This window comes from Tachyglossus aculeatus, chromosome X2, assembly GCF_015852505.1.
Source record: "Tachyglossus aculeatus isolate mTacAcu1 chromosome X2, mTacAcu1.pri, whole genome shotgun sequence".
Classification (NCBI taxonomy): domain Eukaryota; kingdom Metazoa; phylum Chordata; class Mammalia; order Monotremata; family Tachyglossidae; genus Tachyglossus; species Tachyglossus aculeatus.
The window spans coordinates 9,973,375-9,992,665 of NC_052100.1; the positions used below are offsets into that span (position 1 = coordinate 9,973,375).

The following is a 19,291-nucleotide window of genomic DNA, read 5'->3' on the forward strand; positions in this document are numbered from 1 at the left end:
AACATTACGGTTGACTGGGTGGATGATAGCATGTGTAGGGCTCAGGAGGGCCAGGCTGGGAGGACCAAGCTGAGCAAGAGAGGCTTTTGGGGCCGGATAGCATCCCAGGCCTACGGGCTGAAGACAAGGAATGCCCTATGGTGAGAGGGGAAGTGAGGCTGGAGGGGAGGACTCACTGTGGCAGCACCAGGGGAAGGCAGAAACTCCTCCCTAAAACAACCTCATTACAGAGAAGGGTCCGGCTGCTTGCCAGCCACCCGGACTGATGCTCTCGAGAAGCCCAGTGAATTCTGTATCTCCCTCTTGGCCCCTGCTTCTGCAAGTGGGGGCTAAAGGACAGAGTGCTAATTGGGCTTATGAAATAGATTCTGCAGGTGTCCTGCCATGCTGCCTATTAGGGAGACACTCAAGAGGAAGGATTTGCTACCCAAATAAAGAACACCCCTCCAGGCCCACCAGTTGCCCCTCTCTGGTGTCAGTTTCCTTGTGTCACTGCTTGACAGGTGCAAATCACTAGTGCTCTAATCCATTCCTCTAGGGAGGTTCTCAGCTCTGAAGTCCTCACCCTAATGTACCATGATGCTGGCATTCTCTGGGCCTCTTGGAGTGATGCTTATCCCGTCTCGACACACCACCTATGACACGCTACATACTCTGCACCCCAAAGCCACCCCCCGACTAAATGCCATGGATCCAGAAGGAATGATGATGCTGCTGCTTCTCACTGCTCAGAGTTTCTGTGGAACCTAGGGCCCGAAATGATTTTAGGTCTGCCTCCCCCTCTAGAGTGCAAACTCCCTGTGGACAGGGAACGTGTCACACCTTTGTCCAAGCACCTAGTATAGCTAAAATTCTGCAGCTTAAATCCTGCCCATCCAACCCAAGTCAAGGCCTGGGACCACAGTACCCACCAGGCCCAGAAGTGGGCCAGGCTCTTATTTCCAGGGTGGGCCACCACTCATGTGGAGGATTTCTGCTCATGTACAGTGACTCCCACCGAACAACCCTGAAGCAAAGACTGCTGGGACATATCATCCTGGTGCAAAATTGACAGCAGGGGCCTTCAGGAAACAGGGGGGATCAGTCTACTGTAAAGAAGAGGGGAATTAGCATGGGTGCCAGCCCCTCACAGGACCCCCCCCTACCCAAAAAAGGGGGACGTTTCAAGGGATGAGGGGAGTATATCTCAATCAGGGCTAGCCAAGGAGGGCTTAGGCTTGGCCTGAACCAGCCCCACAGACTCAAGACCTAGGGACTGACCTGAACCCCTGTCGTATTCCAACTGGAGAAGCTGGAGTCAAAGGTCAGAGCCAGAAGATAGATTTCATTCTATCATTCATGGGCTGGGATCCCAACCAAACGGTCCCTGGGAATGAAGCCACCCCTGGAGAGGTGATTTAGCTGATGGTGAATAGTGGCTCTCATGGGAACCCAAAGTGAGGCTGGCAAAACCAAGTTGCTGGATGAAAGTGTTTTTTGCTAGGCTCAGCCCACCCAGACAGAAAAGCCAACATAGGACAAAGGGCTCCCATATGAGGTCCAAACAGGCCCCTTTCCTACTGGATACACATCCTCGTAGCCTGCTTTATAGCCCTTCCCAGCACCCCCGGGGCTAAATAACAAGGAACCCTGGAGGGGAGAGGGGTGCGGGTGTCTGAATTGAGCTCTGGCCCGACTCAACCCGGCCGACAGCTTCCTCTTGAGGAACAGCCCTCCCGAAACTCTGAATGACATCTCCCAGTACACCTTTGAACTAGCAACACAAGGACAGACCTCTAGCTCCCGTCTCATCCCTCCCTCAGGGCACCGCATCCCACTTCTTAGAAGAACATAAGCAACGTCATCACTGAGTCAGACTAATGGTCCAACCAACCCAGCATCGGGTCTCCGGCAGTGACACCGAAGAATGCTGAGGGGAATGGTGTCATGGCTGCCCTCCTGCCACCCCAGACATCTTTAAAGGCAACTGCTTTTCTCCTCCCACTCCAACCCCAGCCTCGGCTAGAACCAAAACTGCGACTTGGTCATACCCCCACCCTATCTCCTGGTATCGCTGCAGTCCGGAGTCAGCCAGCTGTCCCATCTCTTCACAAATACGTCAAGCCACTCTCCCACAGTTCTTTTGGTTGTTGTTTTTTAATGGTACTTGTTAAGCGCTTACTCTATGCCAAGAACTGTTCTAAGCACTGGAAGACGTACAAGTTTATCAGGTTGGACAAAGTCCCTGTCCCACATTGGAGCTCTTAGTCTAAGTAAGAGGGAGAACAGTTGAGAAAAACCCACCACCTTTCTGCTTTACAGCAGGCTGATGACCCCAGGTAGGGAGGTTCACCACAGCAGAATCTCATCTCTCTATTGGGAGCCCCAGGAGGGACCCTGTTATCCTTGACCAAGGCAGAACAACTGTGTGATCGGCCTGGAACTTGAGAATATACATCTTTCCCAGAGTCGCTCTCACTGGGGCACTTGGGTCCAGAGGGCTTCGAGCAGCCCTTGGTTACCCCAGCCTGATTCCCCTGGATTTGCAAGTTCAGGGCCTGGACCGTGAGCATTGGAGGACTCCTTTGGGGCCCTTTCTACCTCTGCACTGTGTGCATACAGAGTCCTGGTGCCCGTTGCAGAAGTGGTTCCACTGCTAAGTTGCCATGGAGAATGGAGAGCAAAATAGGGCAGGAGGTGGGAAACGGAACCGGCCCAGAGAACTGCTGGGAGAAAGTGAGAGGCGGTGCTGGGTTGGAACCCCAGGGGGCTCATTCATTCTCTGTGCCCTTCCCTGGTTCCCGAAGGGCTCCCCACTCCATCCGTAAGAGCAAGCCAGCCCAACTCCCTGCTGCTGCCCGGGGCCTTCTTGTCCAGGATGCAAGCTTCAGCATCACACCAGAGGCACCTTCCACTGACTTACAATCAACTGTTCTCCCCAAATCAGCAAGACCCAATTCTCAGTCACATAGGAAGATGGTGCCAGACCCTCTGATTTCAAGGTGGGCCCTCCAAAAGAGGAAACCCCAACAGCAATTCCTGCTCAAGTCCCAAGGAAACCAAGACAGTACCCACAGAAGGAGAGCTTTCAGAGCTTTCAGCCATCAGCTCATTGCCGACTTGTACTTCCCAAGCGCTTAGTACAGTGCTCTGCACACAGCGCTCAATAAATATGATTGATTGATTAATTGATTGCTTCACCATACTGAATGGAACCCAAACCCCAGAGCCAGCCTCAAATGTCAACTGGTGCTGAGCCCCTACCATGGACAGCTGGAGGGAAAGCGCTCCACAGAGATCCCAAGAGTTAGCAGGCTGAGAATGACTGTGCTCCCTCGATTCTTCCCTCTCCCTCCCCACTCCCGACTCCATCCTCTACCCCACAGAGCCGGCTTCAGACCCCCCCTTTTTTTTTAATCAACATCTCTCCCACTGTTGGGATTTGGGAAATGCCGAATCTTAATAAGGCAAGTTCCTGCAGGGAGAAGAAGTCTCATGGGAAGACTGGGTTGCCCTAGAATATCCAAATCATCGATCTCTTGTAGAGCTCAGCTGATGTGGGGAGACAGTTCAAAGGAGGACCTGGATGACAGTTTTACCTGAGACCCACAGTGGACAGACGAAGGGCATAAAGTTATAGGAGAAGCACCATGAGTGAGCTCATTAAACTGGGAAGAACTTATGCCTGCCGTGCCTACCGGGCATTTGGCTTCCTCTTGGGACTCTACGGATCCCAAAGCACCTCATAGACAACACTTCATTAACCTTGTCACAATCAGCCTAGAAAGGAAGTGGGGAATATGACAATTTATGCTGTCATTACCCAGCAAGCAAAACCAGGGCCCAGAGGGTAAAACCAATACCCTCAGAACAAGTAGCATCATCTCAGCGCTCAGCTGAATGCAACAACTAGGAACAGCACCCCTGAGTTCCTGAGGTTCCTCCCGCCATGTCTACTTCCCCCCCCTACACTCCACCCCAAGATGGATGGAGCCAGAAGACCCTCTCTCTGCCCCACAGTAGAGCTCTGCAGGGGTCAGCCTGGCTCATGGATTCCAAGCCTAGGAGATGACAGAGAGCCAGCATAAATCTGAACCTGGGGTTAGACTGAGCTCTCAGGATTCCTGGACATCACAAACCTCATCCTGCATTATCAATGGCATTTATTGAGTGCTTACAGTGTGCAGACCACAACACTAAGTGCTTGGGAGAGTAAACTACAACAGAGTTGGTAGGCATGTTCCCTGTCCACAATGAGCTTGGGGAATGGAGTGGAGGGGGGGAGACATCCCTAACTCCCTCACTCCATTCAGTCAGGTGGGGGACCCTGGCACTGTTGACTGTTGTGGAGAGCATGATCCCCGCCTCCCCCCCGGAACATTCATAAAAATACCACAGTGTGTGGTAGCACTGCCCAGAAGTGAATCTAAACCCACCTCTAATTCAGCCTGGCATTATACCCGATGTGGCTCAGACTCTTTGGTTCAGGGCCAGTACTGGGCGGGACAAGCCCCATATTTCCATTCCATGCAGGGCTACACTGGAAAGAGGCTAAGCTACCTTCCCTCAGATTAGCAGTGTGGCTTAGTGGAAAGAGCACGGGTTTGGGAGTCAGAGGTCATGGGTTCTAATCCTGGCTCTGCCACCTATCAGCTGTGTGACTTTGGGCAAGTCATTTAACTTCTCTGTGCCTCAGTTACCTCATCTGTAAAATGGGGATTAAGACTGTGAGCCCCCCGTGGGACAACCGGATCACTTTGTAACCTCCCCAGAGCTTAGAACAGTGCTTTGCACATAGTAAGCGCTTAACAAATGCCATTATAATTTATTATTTATTTATTATTTATCTGTAAAATGGGGATTAAGACTGTGAGCCCCATGTGGGACAACCTGATTACCTTGTATCTATCCCAGTACTTAGCACATAGTGAACGCTTAACAAATACCATCATTATTATTAGTCTCCAGCTTCCCAGCTGAGCGGTGGATCACTGAGGGAGGTTTTCGCCCCTCCTTCCATTATGGGCAAAGCCTACCCTCTAGCCTGGAAGAATCTGTTAGCCCTACAATCTCTGATTGCTAGAGTCCCACTCCCGGGCTTCCAACTCAGTGGCCAGGAGCCACAGGAGGGCAAGCGAAGGATGAGACCTGAGATGACCTCTGGCAGAAGGCAGACCTGAAGTACCCATGCCCGGCTCTGCTCAAGGGACAGTTTCCCAAAGGAAGCAGTGCTCTATGCTGCACCCTCTGAAATCTCATCTGGCCCCAGGCAACAGTGAAGTCTACCACCCTAAGAAGCCATCTCAGACAGAGTAAGCTACTTGCTTCAGGACAACAGAATCTGAATCCACACGGTTTCTAGGAACCTGGCTCTCCCCTCCTTCCAGGCTCTGTTAGCCCTACCCCAAGGGGAAAAGGAGGTCTCTTTCCCTGCACCCCTCAAAGGGAGTCCCAGGAATCCCTGGGCAGCCTGTGAGCGAGTGAACGGTGGAAGGATTTTTCATCAAGGTTCCAGGCCTTTGGGAGAAGCCATGCTTGCTTCTGTTCATTACTTCCCAGTTTCATCACCATGTGGTTATTACGGAGACTGCCTGCTTGGCTTTAGCAAGTCTGCCTTAGTGGGTAGCCTACAGGACAGGTGAGAAAACAAGACCAGAGGATGCAGGTTAACTCTGCAGGCCAGAGTGTTTTTCTCTGAAAACAGCAAGTCCAAGCACCAGGTTTAGATTGTTTGGGGTCCTACAGAAGCTTTTGGAAGTAGATGGGTAAAAATCACAGGTAGGGACAGGGGCTTAAACAGTAAGGAGGTGGCACTGCCAAAGCAATAGATGGAGAAGATGTCAACAAAAGACTGTTACTTCTTCCTCAGGCTTTTGGCTTGTGAGGTGGCAGAGCTTATATGGGGGAGATCTGGAATACTGCTTAACCAAAGATCTTGACTGAGGCCCTGTGAAAATCACTTTCCCTCTTTCCCCAACTCATCCAACCCAAAAAGAGGGGACAAGATGTAAGAGCTGCCTGCTGAAATGGGAAACAGAGAGGAGGCAGGCTGTCAGTCCTTAAGGCCTGAACAAGCAGGAGCTGCTAAGAGGCCAGGGCAGAAGGAAAAACTTTGATTCAAGAATGCATGGACTGAGACTGGTTAAAACCAGTGGAGACTGGGGGTCAAGGGCGAGTGGGTGGCAGCCAGCCAGAAGACCTCCGTGTCCTAGATGATGAAGGAATTTGGAACAACCTGACAGTGTGGTCACCTCTCATCCCTGTTTAGACCCAGGCCAGGATTGCCCATCAGCACCCACGTCTGGAGAGATCATTCCTAGGAGCTCTATACTGGGATCTGTCAGCGCCTGAGTAGGAAGGGAAAAGGGCCAAATTGGCTGCCCTGAGAATTGGCATGTCCTCTTTACCTTCAGGGCACCAAGCCAGTGGAACAGTTTTCTTTTGCTCCTGTAATCTCTTGGACATAGCTAGTTAGGTGATGTGCTTGCCGCTCTACCACCCACGCCTACTGGATTACCTGCCCCAACTCTCCCCTAAAAAGGAAATGGAAAGAAGGTAGCTAAGACCCCGTCTGACGAACCCAGCCTAAGACGAGCAGGGATCCTGAACCCTCCTCTGGGGCTGGGCCCCACTAAGCCTGAAGACCCGTCAATTCCACCTGGCTAGAGGAGGGTAGAGCTAAACCCTATCAACAACTCACAGGGGTAGCACTTGGATCTGTGACCTTTGGACAGTTGCTATTCACCCCACTCCCAACCCCACAGCACTTATGTACATATCTTTAAATTATATATTATAAATTTCTTATTCACATTAATGTCTGTCTCTCTAATAATAATAATGATAATGATAATTATGTTATTTGTTAAGTGCTTACTATGTGCCAAGCACTGTTCTAAGCACTGGGGTAGATACAGGGTAATGAGGTTGTCCCTTGTGGGGTTCACACTTTTAATCCCCATTTTACAGATGAGGTAACTGAGGCACAGAGCAGTTAAGTGACTTGCCCAAGGTCACACAGCAGACAAGTGGTGGAGGCGGGATTAGAACCAACGTCCTCTGACTCCCAAGCCCATGCTCTTCCCACTAAACCGTGCTGCTTCCCTAGACCGTAAGCTCGTTATGGGCAGGGAACGTGTCTGCTAATTCTGCTGCGTTGCACTTTCCCAAGCGCTTTGTAAAGTGCTTTGTGCACAGTAAGCTTAATTGACTGTGGAGCTGACTTGCAGTTGGTGAAGCCTGAGATGGGAGGGAGGCTCTGAATTGCACTACTAACTAGCTAGCCACATCCTGGGATCAGATCTTCTAGTGGACTCTCCAGGGCTCCCACTTGGAAGAATACCCCCACCTCCCAAGTAGATAAAGGGCCCTGATATTTTCTCCTCATTTGAGGGGAGGTTAGGGAATCACCCCTTCCCCATACTATAGACTGCAACAGCTCACCAGGGGAAGTTTCCACAAGCTCCTCCCAACCCTGCCACCCCCTACATCCCCAAACTCCTTGAAGAGGATCGAGGCCCTAACACTGCAAGAACATGAGCCTCTTTCATGTAGAGCCCACCAGCCTTGCCACCCCCCCCCCCACAGAAAACAAAATGCTCATGCTAGGTGTTTCAGGCTGTTTCCAGTTCTGCCCACACATCCACCCACCCGCACCAGCAACACAACAGACACCAAAACGGAAAAGAAAATAAACCATCCTAGGGAACAGGGGATTAGTGTGGGCACCAGAGGCAAAAGGAGTGAAGTGGGGTGGGGGGAGGAATCTGAAAATTTTAAGAAGACTAAGGAAAAGACAAATGAGTGTTCAAAGGAACAGAGGCAGCAAAAGGCCTGTCCTGCTCCTGTATGACCTGTTTCATTCAATTCACAACCTTTTCTTCCCTCACAACCGCTGAAGGTTTGTTAAGTGTCAATAGGCATTCCTGCTGGCTCCACTGCAAGCTCTAATCCCACAAACTCTTCTCCTCTCCAACATACACACACACATTCAACCATCCAATATGTATGACAGATCTGGCTGTATGGGCCCCAGTGTAGGGACCTGACTCCAAACCCCAACAAAGGCCTATCATGTAAATTAATCCCAGGGCAGTTCCCAGATCACTGTAACATCCCCACCCCACCCCCCCAACCACCACCACCACACACACACACAAATGGTGACATCCTTTCCAACCAATACTTTGATTTTCTGTCTCTCTTCCCTCAAATTTAAGACTCCAAATCCATGCCACATAAAGAAGTTATTACAAAGGGGAGGTAATCACCTCATCCCATCCCCCCACCAAAAAAAGGGCAGCTCTGATTGACAACCCCCTACCTACTCCTGGGCAAACACAGCTGCCCAGAAACCCCATGTAGTTAAGAAATAACCCTGGCAACCCTCCCACCCCCACCCCTTTCCCACCTCCAGGGCTTCCAGGGAGTGAAAGAAGTTTACTTTAACAGGGCTACAGGCCCTCCCCGGGCCTTATTTGCAGGAGGAGGAGGGGTGGGTAAGGACAGCAATGCGCATAGTGGACATACAGTGCTCTGCACACAGTAAGCACTCCATAAATACCATTGATGACATGACAGGGGCAGGGAACAGAAGGGGTAACAATTTTGTTTCACCTCCCTTGCCCACACGTCCCCTCCCCAAACACACCACCACCACAAGAGAACGATTCTCTCGAAGGACTAAGAGAAGAAGCAGCAAAGGCTTGAACACTTGGACTTACTAGGAGGAGGGCATGGAGGAAGAGGTGGTGGAAGGCTGGGAAGAGAGTTGCAAACTTTCTGTCCTCTCCTTTCCCAGACAGGGAGGGGAGAAACTGTGGTGCGGGTGTAGTTAGAGAAGGCTTCAGTAGGGGTGGGGAAGAGAAAGGCTCTCCAAATTGCAGGTCCACAGAAGGGGAAGGGGGGAGGAAGAAGCCCACTGCTCTCCCTAATTATGGGGAGGAAGCAGCAGGAGGAGGCTTGCCAGGGGTGAGGGCGGTTAGTGGCACGAGAGATTTCACCCCGGCTAGCGGGACCCCTCCAAAAGCCCTGCAGGAAAGAGACCTGGCTCAGAGAGTAGACCCTAGAAAAGGGTCAATATAGCTAGTCCCCCACCCACGAGGAGAAACTTTCCCGGGCGGGTGGGAGAGGCCAGGGGAGGGACAACCGAGGCAGGGTGGAGGGTTTGCGAGGGAGGAGCTCGTCAAAGTTTCCCCAATTTGGGGGTGAGGACACAGTCCACTCCAGGAAAAGGGGGGGGGCAGTTTGGGGGGATGGAGGTTCGCCCAAGTTCCCCTGGGTTGAGGGGTGGGACTGGGAGTAGGGGGGCCTACAGTGTGGAGGTGGGGGCGAGGGAGGCAAGGGACGGAGTCCCCCCACCACCACCACCTCCCCGCCCCCGCCGGGTCAAGGGAGGTACTGGCTGGTTGGGGGGGGGGGGGGAGAGTGTGGGCCCTCTCCTAGAGGGATGCGGGGCCCCCGAGGCGGCACGCTCACCTGGCCACAGGATGTGTGTGTATATGGGGAGGGGGTTCTCAGCGGCGGGGCTCGGGCTCCCGCGCCTGGCTCTCTTGGTGCCCGGCCGCCGGCCCGCGCCTCACTCCCTCAGCAGCAGCCGCGGCGGCCATTCATTGTCGGCCCAGGCCGCCTCAGCCGAGCTCAGAGCGGCCGATGACGGAGGCGGCGGTAGACCGGCCGTTGCCGTCCCCGCACCCTCCGCGCCCGGGGGCTAGGCTCGGCTAGCCGAGCACCGATGCCAGCAGCTCTCTCCTCACCCCACTTCACATAGCGCATCTCCCGCCCTGAGGGCTCCCTTCCTGGATCGCCCAGCGGGGAGGGGATTCGGGGAAACCCGGACCAGAGGGAGGTGGGAATCTAGTTTCCATCCTCCTCCTCCTGGTTAGGGAAGGATGGCAGCGACGGGGCTGGAAAGACAAGGAGGACAGGAAAGAGGGGGTTTCCTTGTCGTCTCATCTCTCTGATTCCCGCCCAAACCCCACAGGGGGATGCGGCCTTGAGCGTTTGGTTAGGAGGAGTCAATATTATGGGGATGGGAGCTCATTCCCGAGACTTTTTTCCTTTCCCCTTCCCCTGAAAATACAAACTCCTGTTACCCAAAAAGGGTGTCACTGTGGGAAGGGGAATCATTGATGGAGAATTTACTCTGAGAAGCAAAGGTGGGGTTGTTTTTTGGTTTGTTTGTTTTCTTTTAGTGGGACTTGCCCAAGGTCACACAGCAGACAAGTGGCAGAGCTGGAATTAGAACCCAGGTCCTCTGACGCCCAATAGACTGTGAATCTTCTAGACTGTGAGCCCGTTGTTGGGTAGGGGCCGTCTCTATATGTTGCCAACTTGTACTTCCCAAGCGCTTAGTACAGTGCTCTGCACACAGTAAGCGCCCAGTAAATGCGATTGAATGAATGAGTGAATGGCGCTTTCCATTGGGTAACCCTGCTTCTCTTGCCCTAGAGGGAGGCAAGGGAAACAGACATCTAGAGTTCTCAGACTTTCACCTGGGTCATGGTGGAGGACAGTGTGGGTCAGAAAGGGGGTTTAGGTACTTGAGACTCTTTGCAGTCCTTCCCAGACTTAAATCCTGACCCTAGGACCCAGATCTCTCTGAGAGCCTCATCCCCAACTGCCTGCAGCCATCTTCTCTCAGACCTGTCAGGAAGTCAGCAGAGAAGGGGCCTAGTTTCAGAAGCAGTAATCGGATGTACCTGGCTGAGTGACAACAGGAAGAGATATGTTTTCTTCCCTCCCTCCCCAACCCCCACTCTAGACCGTAAACTCATGGGCAGGGAATGTACCAACTCTGGTGTAATGTACTCTCCCAAGTGCTTAGTACAGTGCTTGGCACACAGTAAGCACTCAACATTGATTGATTCTCCAACAGCTTGCACTTTTCAGCCTCCTGCAAGTCGATCACATTCTTAGCGCTTTAAAAAGATTTAAACTCCTTCACCTTCTCCATCATTTCAGGTACTCTCATAACTGCAGAGCCTTATTTCCTGCAGCTCCTCAAATCAGAGCTCTGTATTAAGAGCTTTGGAAAGTACAATAGAGTTGGTAGACAAGGTCCCTGCCCTCAAGGAGCTTACAATCTACACCTGTTCACATGTTTTGTTTTGTTGTCTGTCTCCCCTTCTAGACTGTGAGCCCATTGTTGGGTAGGGACCGTCTCTATATGTTGCCAACTTGTACTTCCCAAGCGCTTAGTACAGTGCTCTGCACACAGTAAGCGCTCAATAAATACGATTGAATAAATGAATGAATAAATGAATAAATACTATTGAACGAAACTTGGAATAATTGTGGTATTTGTTAAGTGCTTACTGTACTAAGCACTCGGGTAGACACATGCTAATCAGGTCCTACATGGGGGTCACAGTCTAAGTAGGAGGGAGAACAGGTATTGAATCCCCATTTTGCAAATGAGGGAACAGAAGCACAGGGAAGTTAAGTAACTTGCCCCAGGTAACACAGCAGGTATGAGGTGGAGCTGGTATTAGAACCCAGGTCCTCTGGTTCCCAGGCCACACTCCTCCCTTTGATTCTCCACCTCTTTGCAGCCCAACTCCATCTACTCTTCTTCCAGTCCCTAGAAAGACCCCAGAAACACTCCCTTCCCCCACCAAGTAAATCCCCACATAATAGACCTTTTAAAGTTCAGGTAGTGCATAAGAAGAAAGGGTCTAGCCTTGCCTAAACAGTGTTTTATAGGTCACCTGGGAACCAGTGCTGTCTTGGCTATACCAAGGTTCATTGTCATCGGTCAGAATTTGTTGATCATCCTCTAGGTGCAGGACATTGTACTGACTTCTGTGTGCAGTTGAAACTTTGTGCTGAAGCCCTGCATCAGCAAAAAAATAGAGCTTGAGCCTAGAAGTGAAAAAATCTGGATTCCAGACCCAGTTCTACTGCTAATATCCTTGGGTAAATCACTTTACCATTCGGTTTCCCCCTTAATAAAATGGGGAGACTAATCTTTGCCTCCTCTATACTCTAGAGCACATGCTAGGGATAAGTGAGGTATAGGTGGATAAGTAAGATGTGAAGGTGCCTGTCCTTTGTAGATGAGGTGCCATAGAAAGTCAAGGCAAGGTTATTATTGAGCAGGAACAGAGGCCTCAATTACCGTGGTAAGAGGGTGAACAAAGCCTTGATTTGACCCTCTCCCCGAAGATTTGAGGGAGATGTGGATGGCAGTGGATGGATGTTATCTTTGAGCTCTGCAGGGCAGATGACACACGTTCAGAGAAAGGTGTTCAGGACTAGATATTGGGCCCGGCAAAGAGTGGCCCAAACTGTGTCCCTCCAAAGACCAAAACTGCATGTGTTGGGAGACAGATGGACACCCCTCCGACTCCCCTTCTTTCTGGCTGACTGCCGGAGGCCGAATAGCCCAAAGTGTTGGAGAATCGATGGTATTTATTGAACACTTACTGTGTGCAGAGCATTGTAATAATAATAATAATAAATAATAATAATGGTATTTGTTAAACCCTTACTATGTGGCAGGCACTCTTCTAAACACTGGGGTAGATACAAGATAATTGGGTTGGACACAGTCCCTGTCCCACATAGGCCTTACAGTCTTAATCCCCATTTTACAGATGAGGGAACTGAAGGACAGAGAAGTTAAGTGACTTGCCCAAGGTCACACAGCAGACAATTGGCAGAGCCGGGATTAGAACCTATGACCTTCTACTCCCAGGCCCGTGCTCTATCCACAAGGCCATTCTGCTTCTCTAAGCAGTCGGGAGAGTACAATACAACAGAGTTGGTAGACTCGTTCCCTGCCCAGGAGCTAACAGTCTCGAGGGGGAGAGGGGATAATAAAACATATTTCTGCCACGTGTCTGCTATGTGACCTTGGGCAAGTCACTTAACTTCTTTATGCTTCAGTTACTTCATCTTGTAAAATGAGGATGAAGATTGTGAGCCCTATGTGGGACAGGGACTGGGCCCAATCTGATTATCATATATCTACTACAGTGTTTAGAACAGTGCTTGACACATAGTAAATGCTTAACAAATACTATAAAAAAGTCCCTTTCTGTTGTCACTCAGACTACCTTCCAAGTAATAATAATAATAATAATAATGGCATTTATTAAGCACTTATGTGCAAAGCACTGTTCTAAGTGCTGGGGAGGTTACAAGGTGATCAGGTTGTCCCACGTGGGGCTCACAGTCTTAGTCCCCATTTTACAGATGAGGTAACTGAGGCCCAGAGAAGTGAAGTGACTGGCCTAAAGTCACAAAGCTGATAAGTGGTGGAGCCGGGATTAGAATCCATGACCTGTGACTCCAAAGCCCAGGCTCTTTCCACTGAGCCATGCTACAAAACCTTACCATTCCAGCAAGTGGGTCAAGTGTTCTTCCTGAACTCCCTGAGTCTTAAGGCTTTGTATTTGGAGGATGGGCAAGAGCAGACCTAAGTGTCTCCCATACAAATAAAGAATACATTGGGAAAGGGGGTGTATGGGGAGGAAGGGACAATGTGGGGGACACCAGAGATTTGGTCATTTTTCTCTCTGGAAAGCAAAGTGAACCTGAGGTTGGCCTCATCACATCTCCACTCTTCCCCATGCTGCGAAAGAGACCAGGATGTTTGGGAGCTTAGCTTGGACTATTTGGGTAAGAGAGCTCCAGCTGACAATCAATTGATCAATCAATCAATGGTATTTATTGAGCACTCACCATGTGCTGAGCACTGTACTAAGCTCTTGGGAGAGTACAATATACTGGGGTTGGTAGATATATTCCAGGAAAAACATTAACAACCTGCCTTCCCTTGAGAGTAGCATACCTACCTGGTACCTGGAAGGGATTTTGGGGGTGAGAGGGGTGAACAGATCTTCAGGTCACCTCCACAAAACAACAATGGTTAGAAAGATCCAATCTAGAAGCCTAGCCAAATATTTTGGTCCCTCAGGGTTAGGAGCTGGGTAGTTCAACTAGCTTTCCTTGGCAGCTAGCACAGTACTATACAGGGTGGGTACTTGACATATGCTCTTGATGACAGGGAGGAGGGCAGAGGGAGGAGGAGAAGAAAGAAAATGCCAAACAGCCAGGGTTCTGGGAGGGTGGGGGATCAGGGTCCTGGAACAGATAGAAGGAGAGGAGTCACTAGAGTTAAAAAGGATGGACTCAGGCAGATACTTGGTGACTGCTGCCAGCTGGAGGGGAGAGAGGGGAATGAAACAACAAATGAAACCACGACTCTTTGGTCCTCTTCCGAAGGCCCTGGGATGGGTTCAAATCACTAAGACCCATAGGGGCCCAGATTATTGGGTGGAGAAGGTGTTATTCTGGCCAGCAGGATGGTGGAGGGGAGTCTGTGGCCCTAAATGGACCTGCTCTGGCTCCCAAGAAAGATCTAGTCTTCCATCACTCCTGGTTCTGTTCCATTTTCTAGCCTTTTTTCAGTCATCCTCACCACTTATTCACACATTTTTGTCCCTCTTGGTGACCCCCTGTTGGACACTTTCAGTTGGCAGGGGCAGATCTGATCCGATTGTTCTCCTGCACGTGCCAATATGGTAGCCTCATGTGGTGGCCCCAGAAACATGCACTGTAGACGATGCTCGTTGTTGCTTTCTCTTTGACTGACTCTGGAATGGTTAGGGTCACTCTGGCTCTGCGGCAGAGGGCATTTGGGAGCCTGTTGCACATCTCTCTTTGCCACCTCATCCCTTCAGGTGTTGCTCTCATCATGGAGTTTGCCCACCACAATTCCCCACCAAAGACTTCCAGAGTGAGTGTCCAAAATATGTTTCCCTCCCTCATCCTCCAATCAATCAATCATTGGTATTTACTGATTTGCCTGCTGAGTACAAAGCACTAAACTAAGAACTTGGGATTTGAGAGCAACACCCCAGACAGGAGAAGAGAGACCTGGGGCTTTGACCTGGGGCTTACATTCTGCATAAACCTGACCCCCACACCCCACGTTTCCCTTTTTCTCCGATGATGCTTACGATGTTCCCTTTGACCTGAGTGGATTCTGGCCTGTGAGGATTAGCTGCTGACAGAACCATAATGTTCAGGCACTTTCCTCCTGACTCCCCACTTCCTCAAGTGGGTGTGAATTTCTGGACAGTCCCACCTCGTAGTGATCCCAAGCTCAGGGAATAGTTGTCAGTTATTATTATTATATTGTAATAATAATAATAAGCACGTTGATCACCAAGGGAGGTTTTCTGGGGGACGTGGTTCTCTGCCTTGTTATGCAAACACTGTGGAAAGGATCCAGGGTTGGTAGCACAGTGTGTGTGAGGAGGGGGAGGTGGGGTGGGGGCACTTTCCCTGACTGAGAAGATCCCTTTTCCACTGGGGTAGGGGGGAGGTTTTCCAATGTCCAGAGAAGAGAAACTGTGGAAGGTAGTGGGGCGACAAAGGAGGAGGGAGGAGCCACAGAAGGCAGTCAGAGGAGAGGTTTGTGAAGTGTGAGAAGAGGCAGGGTGAGGGGATCTTTCATGCCTTCCGAGTTCCACCGAGAACAGCAAGGACCATGCCGGGGGTTGACTTTGAGGAGGGGTCAGTTGGAGGGGTGATGGCTGAGTTGGGCCCTCCGTGCCCCAGCTGCAATTCAATTCAACATGATTGGCCTTGATCCCCATGGCAGCGCCTCCCCATTCCCATAAGCTGTGATCAGAACAGACCCTACCTTTTCCTCCCAGAGCTCCTGCAGTCCACCCAACTGCTGCCCAAACCACTGAAGGCTTCCCCTGCGCCCCAGGGATGGGAACTTATAATCATTGCAGTAGTAATAATAATAATTGTGGTATTTGTTAAGCACCTACTATGTGCCAGGCACTGTTCTAAGCACTGGGGTAGATACAAGGTAATCAGGTTGGACACAGTCCTTGTCCCACATGGGGCTCACAGTCTTAATCCCCATTTTACAGGTGAGGTAATTGAGGGCCAGAGAAGTTAAGTGACTTGCCCAAGGTCACACAGCAGACAAGTGACAGACCCAGACTAGAACCCAGGACCTCCTGACTCCCAGGCCCGTGGTCTATCTGCTAGACCTCTAGACTGTAAGCTCATTGTGGGCAGGGAATGTGTCTGTTTATTGTTGTATTGTATGCTACCAAGCGCTTAGTACAGTGCTCTGCACACAGTAATTGCTCAATAAATACAATTGAATGAATGAAGCTCTGTGCTCATTGCCTTATAATAATAATGATGGCATTTATTAAGCGCTTACTATGTGCAAAGCACTGTTCTAAGCGTTGGGATCCCCACTTCCCACCCCAAGCCTGCTGTGTATCATCTGTATGGAGTTGTCTTGGTTGGGAATAGAGAGGCAGCCTGCTCTAGCAAGTATGGAACCATGTCTATCAAGAGCACAGCCTGTGATGGCAGGGTTTTGGGACTGGATTGCCTGAGGTGGTGGAATGTGGGGCTGGGAAGGGGGAAGCAGCATGGACTGTTGGAAAGATCATAGGCCTGGGAGTCAGAAGACCTGGGTTCTAATTCCAGCTCTGCCACTTGTCTGCTGTGTGACCTTGGGAAAGTCGCTTTACTTCTCTGGGCCTCAGTTACCTCATCTGTAAATTGGGTATTAAATTCTACTCCCTCTATGAGTCCTATGTGGGACAGGGATTATGTCTAACCTGATTACCTTGTTATCTACCCCAGCACTTAGTACTGTGCCTGGCAGATAGTAAATGCTTAACAAATATCATTTTTTTAAAAGGAGGGGAAATAAAGTACCCTGCCCTCAACCCCCGGCCCCAGTCCAGTTTTCTGACAACTCAGTTTGGATGAGAGGCTACTGGATCCCTCCAAGCTACTTCCCCACCAGACCACAAGAGCCTTCTCTGTTGCAAATCTAGTGGCCAGTCATAGCCTCTCCATGCTAGAGCCAGCTATTCCAGAGTGGGCCAGCCAATGAAGGGTCATTTGGAGACAGCTGCAGAGAGGGGGATGCCAGGAGGAGGAAGACAGGGAAGACTGGTGTCTTACAGCCCCGAAGACACCATTTCCTCTCTCCCATCAACCCTAGGCATTGCCCATTGCATTGCACAGCCTGGACTGTAAGCAAACGGCTACTAGTGCTATGTAGTCCCATTGCTCTCCATCAGCACTGATTTCTACACCAACATCTTTGTGTGCATTTTCACGGGGTAGTTCAAGGAAAACCTCCCTTTCCCCATCTTCACACCTCTACACCTTAGGTGTGGCTGGGACCAACAGGATAGCCTTTTCTCACATCTCCAGCAGCAAGCAGGCCCTGGTGTTCCAGTACAGTAGCTGTTGGATCTTCCAACTGCAGCATCTCAATCAATCAATCAATCAATTAATCATATTTATTGAGGGCTTATTGTGAACATTGTACTAAATACTTGAGCCCATTGTTGGGTAGGGATTGTCTCTATCTGTTGTCGAATTGTACTTTCCAAATGCTTAGTACAGTGCTCTGCACACAGTAAGCCCTCAATAAATATGATGAATGGAAGCGTACAATATAACAAGAGTTGGTAGACCTGTTCCTGCCCACAGGGAGCTTACGGTCAAAGTCAACAGCCAGAATAGTTGGTGGGTGACTCCACACAGGGACTGGGTGCGACCGATTATCTTGTATTTACCTCAGTGCTTAGTACTGTGCTTGGCACATGGTAAACGCTTAACAAATGCCACCGTTATTAGCTCCTCCCATAGACTGTGAGCTCCTTATGGGCAGCAATCGTGTCTACTAACTCTATTATATTGTACTTTCCCAAGCGCTTAGTACAGTGCTCTGCACACAGTCAGTGCTCAATAAATACCACTGATTGATTGATGCATAAATTTCTGGCAGGGTACAGTCCATCTGTGAGTTCTGTCAGCATTGGCATCAGGGGTTTCGGATGGCTGCACAGGTCCAGGGTATCTTCGGTATGGTCTCTGAGGTAGGCCTGCTGGGGACAGGGAACATGTCCACCACCTCCATTGTTTTGTACTCCCCCAAGTGCTTAGTGCAGTATTCTGCACGCAGTAAGTGCTCAATAAATACCACTGATTGATTGATTGATTGAGGTAGGGCTGCTCCAGGTTCCATGCCATGATCCTCCTCCCCAGCCTTTCCTTCTCCACTCATTCCCCCTCCCCCCGTCCCTCCATCAATCAGTTCATGTGTTGAGTGCTTAATCTGTGGAGAGCACTGCACTAAGTATTCCTCCAATGCCAGTCCTCTCCTCCCTTCCCCCAGTGACTGTCAGGGGTGAACTTTGTGTGTTTGATTCCTAGCTGGGGTGAAGGCAGTATTCTCAGGGCAGCACTGGTCTGACCATCCTGTTTGCTTTCCCTCCGGAAGTGGGCAACCCACCCAATCAATCAACCAATGGTATTTAATGGGGCACTTACTCCAGTCAGAGCACTATACTAAGTGCTTGGGAGAGAATGATAGGGTAGACATGCTTCCTGTCCTCAAGGAGTTTAGAATTTAGCCAGGGAGACAGACACTAAAATCAATTATAGGTAGGTACTATACCTTCAGCCAGCTGAGCGGGACCATCCACTGCAGCACCCTGTTCCTGCTGCAGTTCAGGTTGAGGAGGGAGTTGAGGAAAGTGGCAGGGAGGCAGCCTCCATCTTCTGAGCCTGTGAGGGTTTCCAGGAGGGGTATTCCAGGAGCCTGTGGGGTATTCCCCATCCTACCCTCCCCCGCCAGTTACCATGTCTCACTTTCTCATGCCTCTCAAAACGCCTCACACCGCGGCCCTTTAGGCCATTAGGTGTAGTTGGACGAGAAGCAGGGGGCACAGGAAGGACCCACCTTTAGTCTTTAAGCCCCTTCCCGCCCACCCAGGCTCAACCTCACTCTATCGGCTCCACGCTGGGATCGAAGCGGCCTGTCCGAGCCCGTTCGAATCCGTTTGTGTTGGCTTGTGTTGACCCACCTCCTCTCCAAAGGCGGGCGCTCACGAGGTTGCAACTCTCCGTGCGGCCACAGTGTGGCAGTAGCAAAGACGAGAACGGCCAAGCTGTCGGTCTGGCCGTGGCCACAAGGCGGCAGCAACAGAGGGAATCTGCTGGACTGCAATGAGCTCCAACCTCACGTGGCTCCCGATTTTTACATGAGGGACGGGACTCGACGGGTTTAATCTCCATTAAAGGCCTTTTAGAGAAGAGAAGCCACTCGGTCTGATTTGACGCACTCTGATAATACTCCTAATAATAGGAAAAATAGTATAATAATAATAATGGCATTATTAAGCTCTTACTATCTGCAAAGCACTGTTCTAAGCGCTGGGGAGGATACAAGGTGATCAGGTTGTCCCACTGGGGGCTCACAGTCTTAATTCCTATTTTACAGATGAGGGAACTGAGGCACAGA

At 50.6% G+C, this 19,291-nt stretch overlaps 1 protein-coding gene across 2 annotated transcripts in view; it reads right to left on the reverse strand.

The window, feature by feature from the left end:
- The window catches only part of NACC1 (nucleus accumbens associated 1), a 29,541-nt gene extending 10,941 nt beyond the window's left edge, over positions 1–18,600 (reverse strand). Inside the window, exon 1 of one of the 2 annotated variants that reach the window (XM_038771522.1) lies at positions 18,446–18,600. The gene's annotated coding sequence lies outside the window, so the exon portion shown is untranslated. Of the gene's footprint in view, positions 1–9,456; positions 9,551–18,445 lie in introns of those variants that run through there. The other variant, XM_038771521.1, reaches the window with a different exon arrangement.
- Between the last annotated feature and the right edge of the window lie 691 nt (positions 18,601–19,291).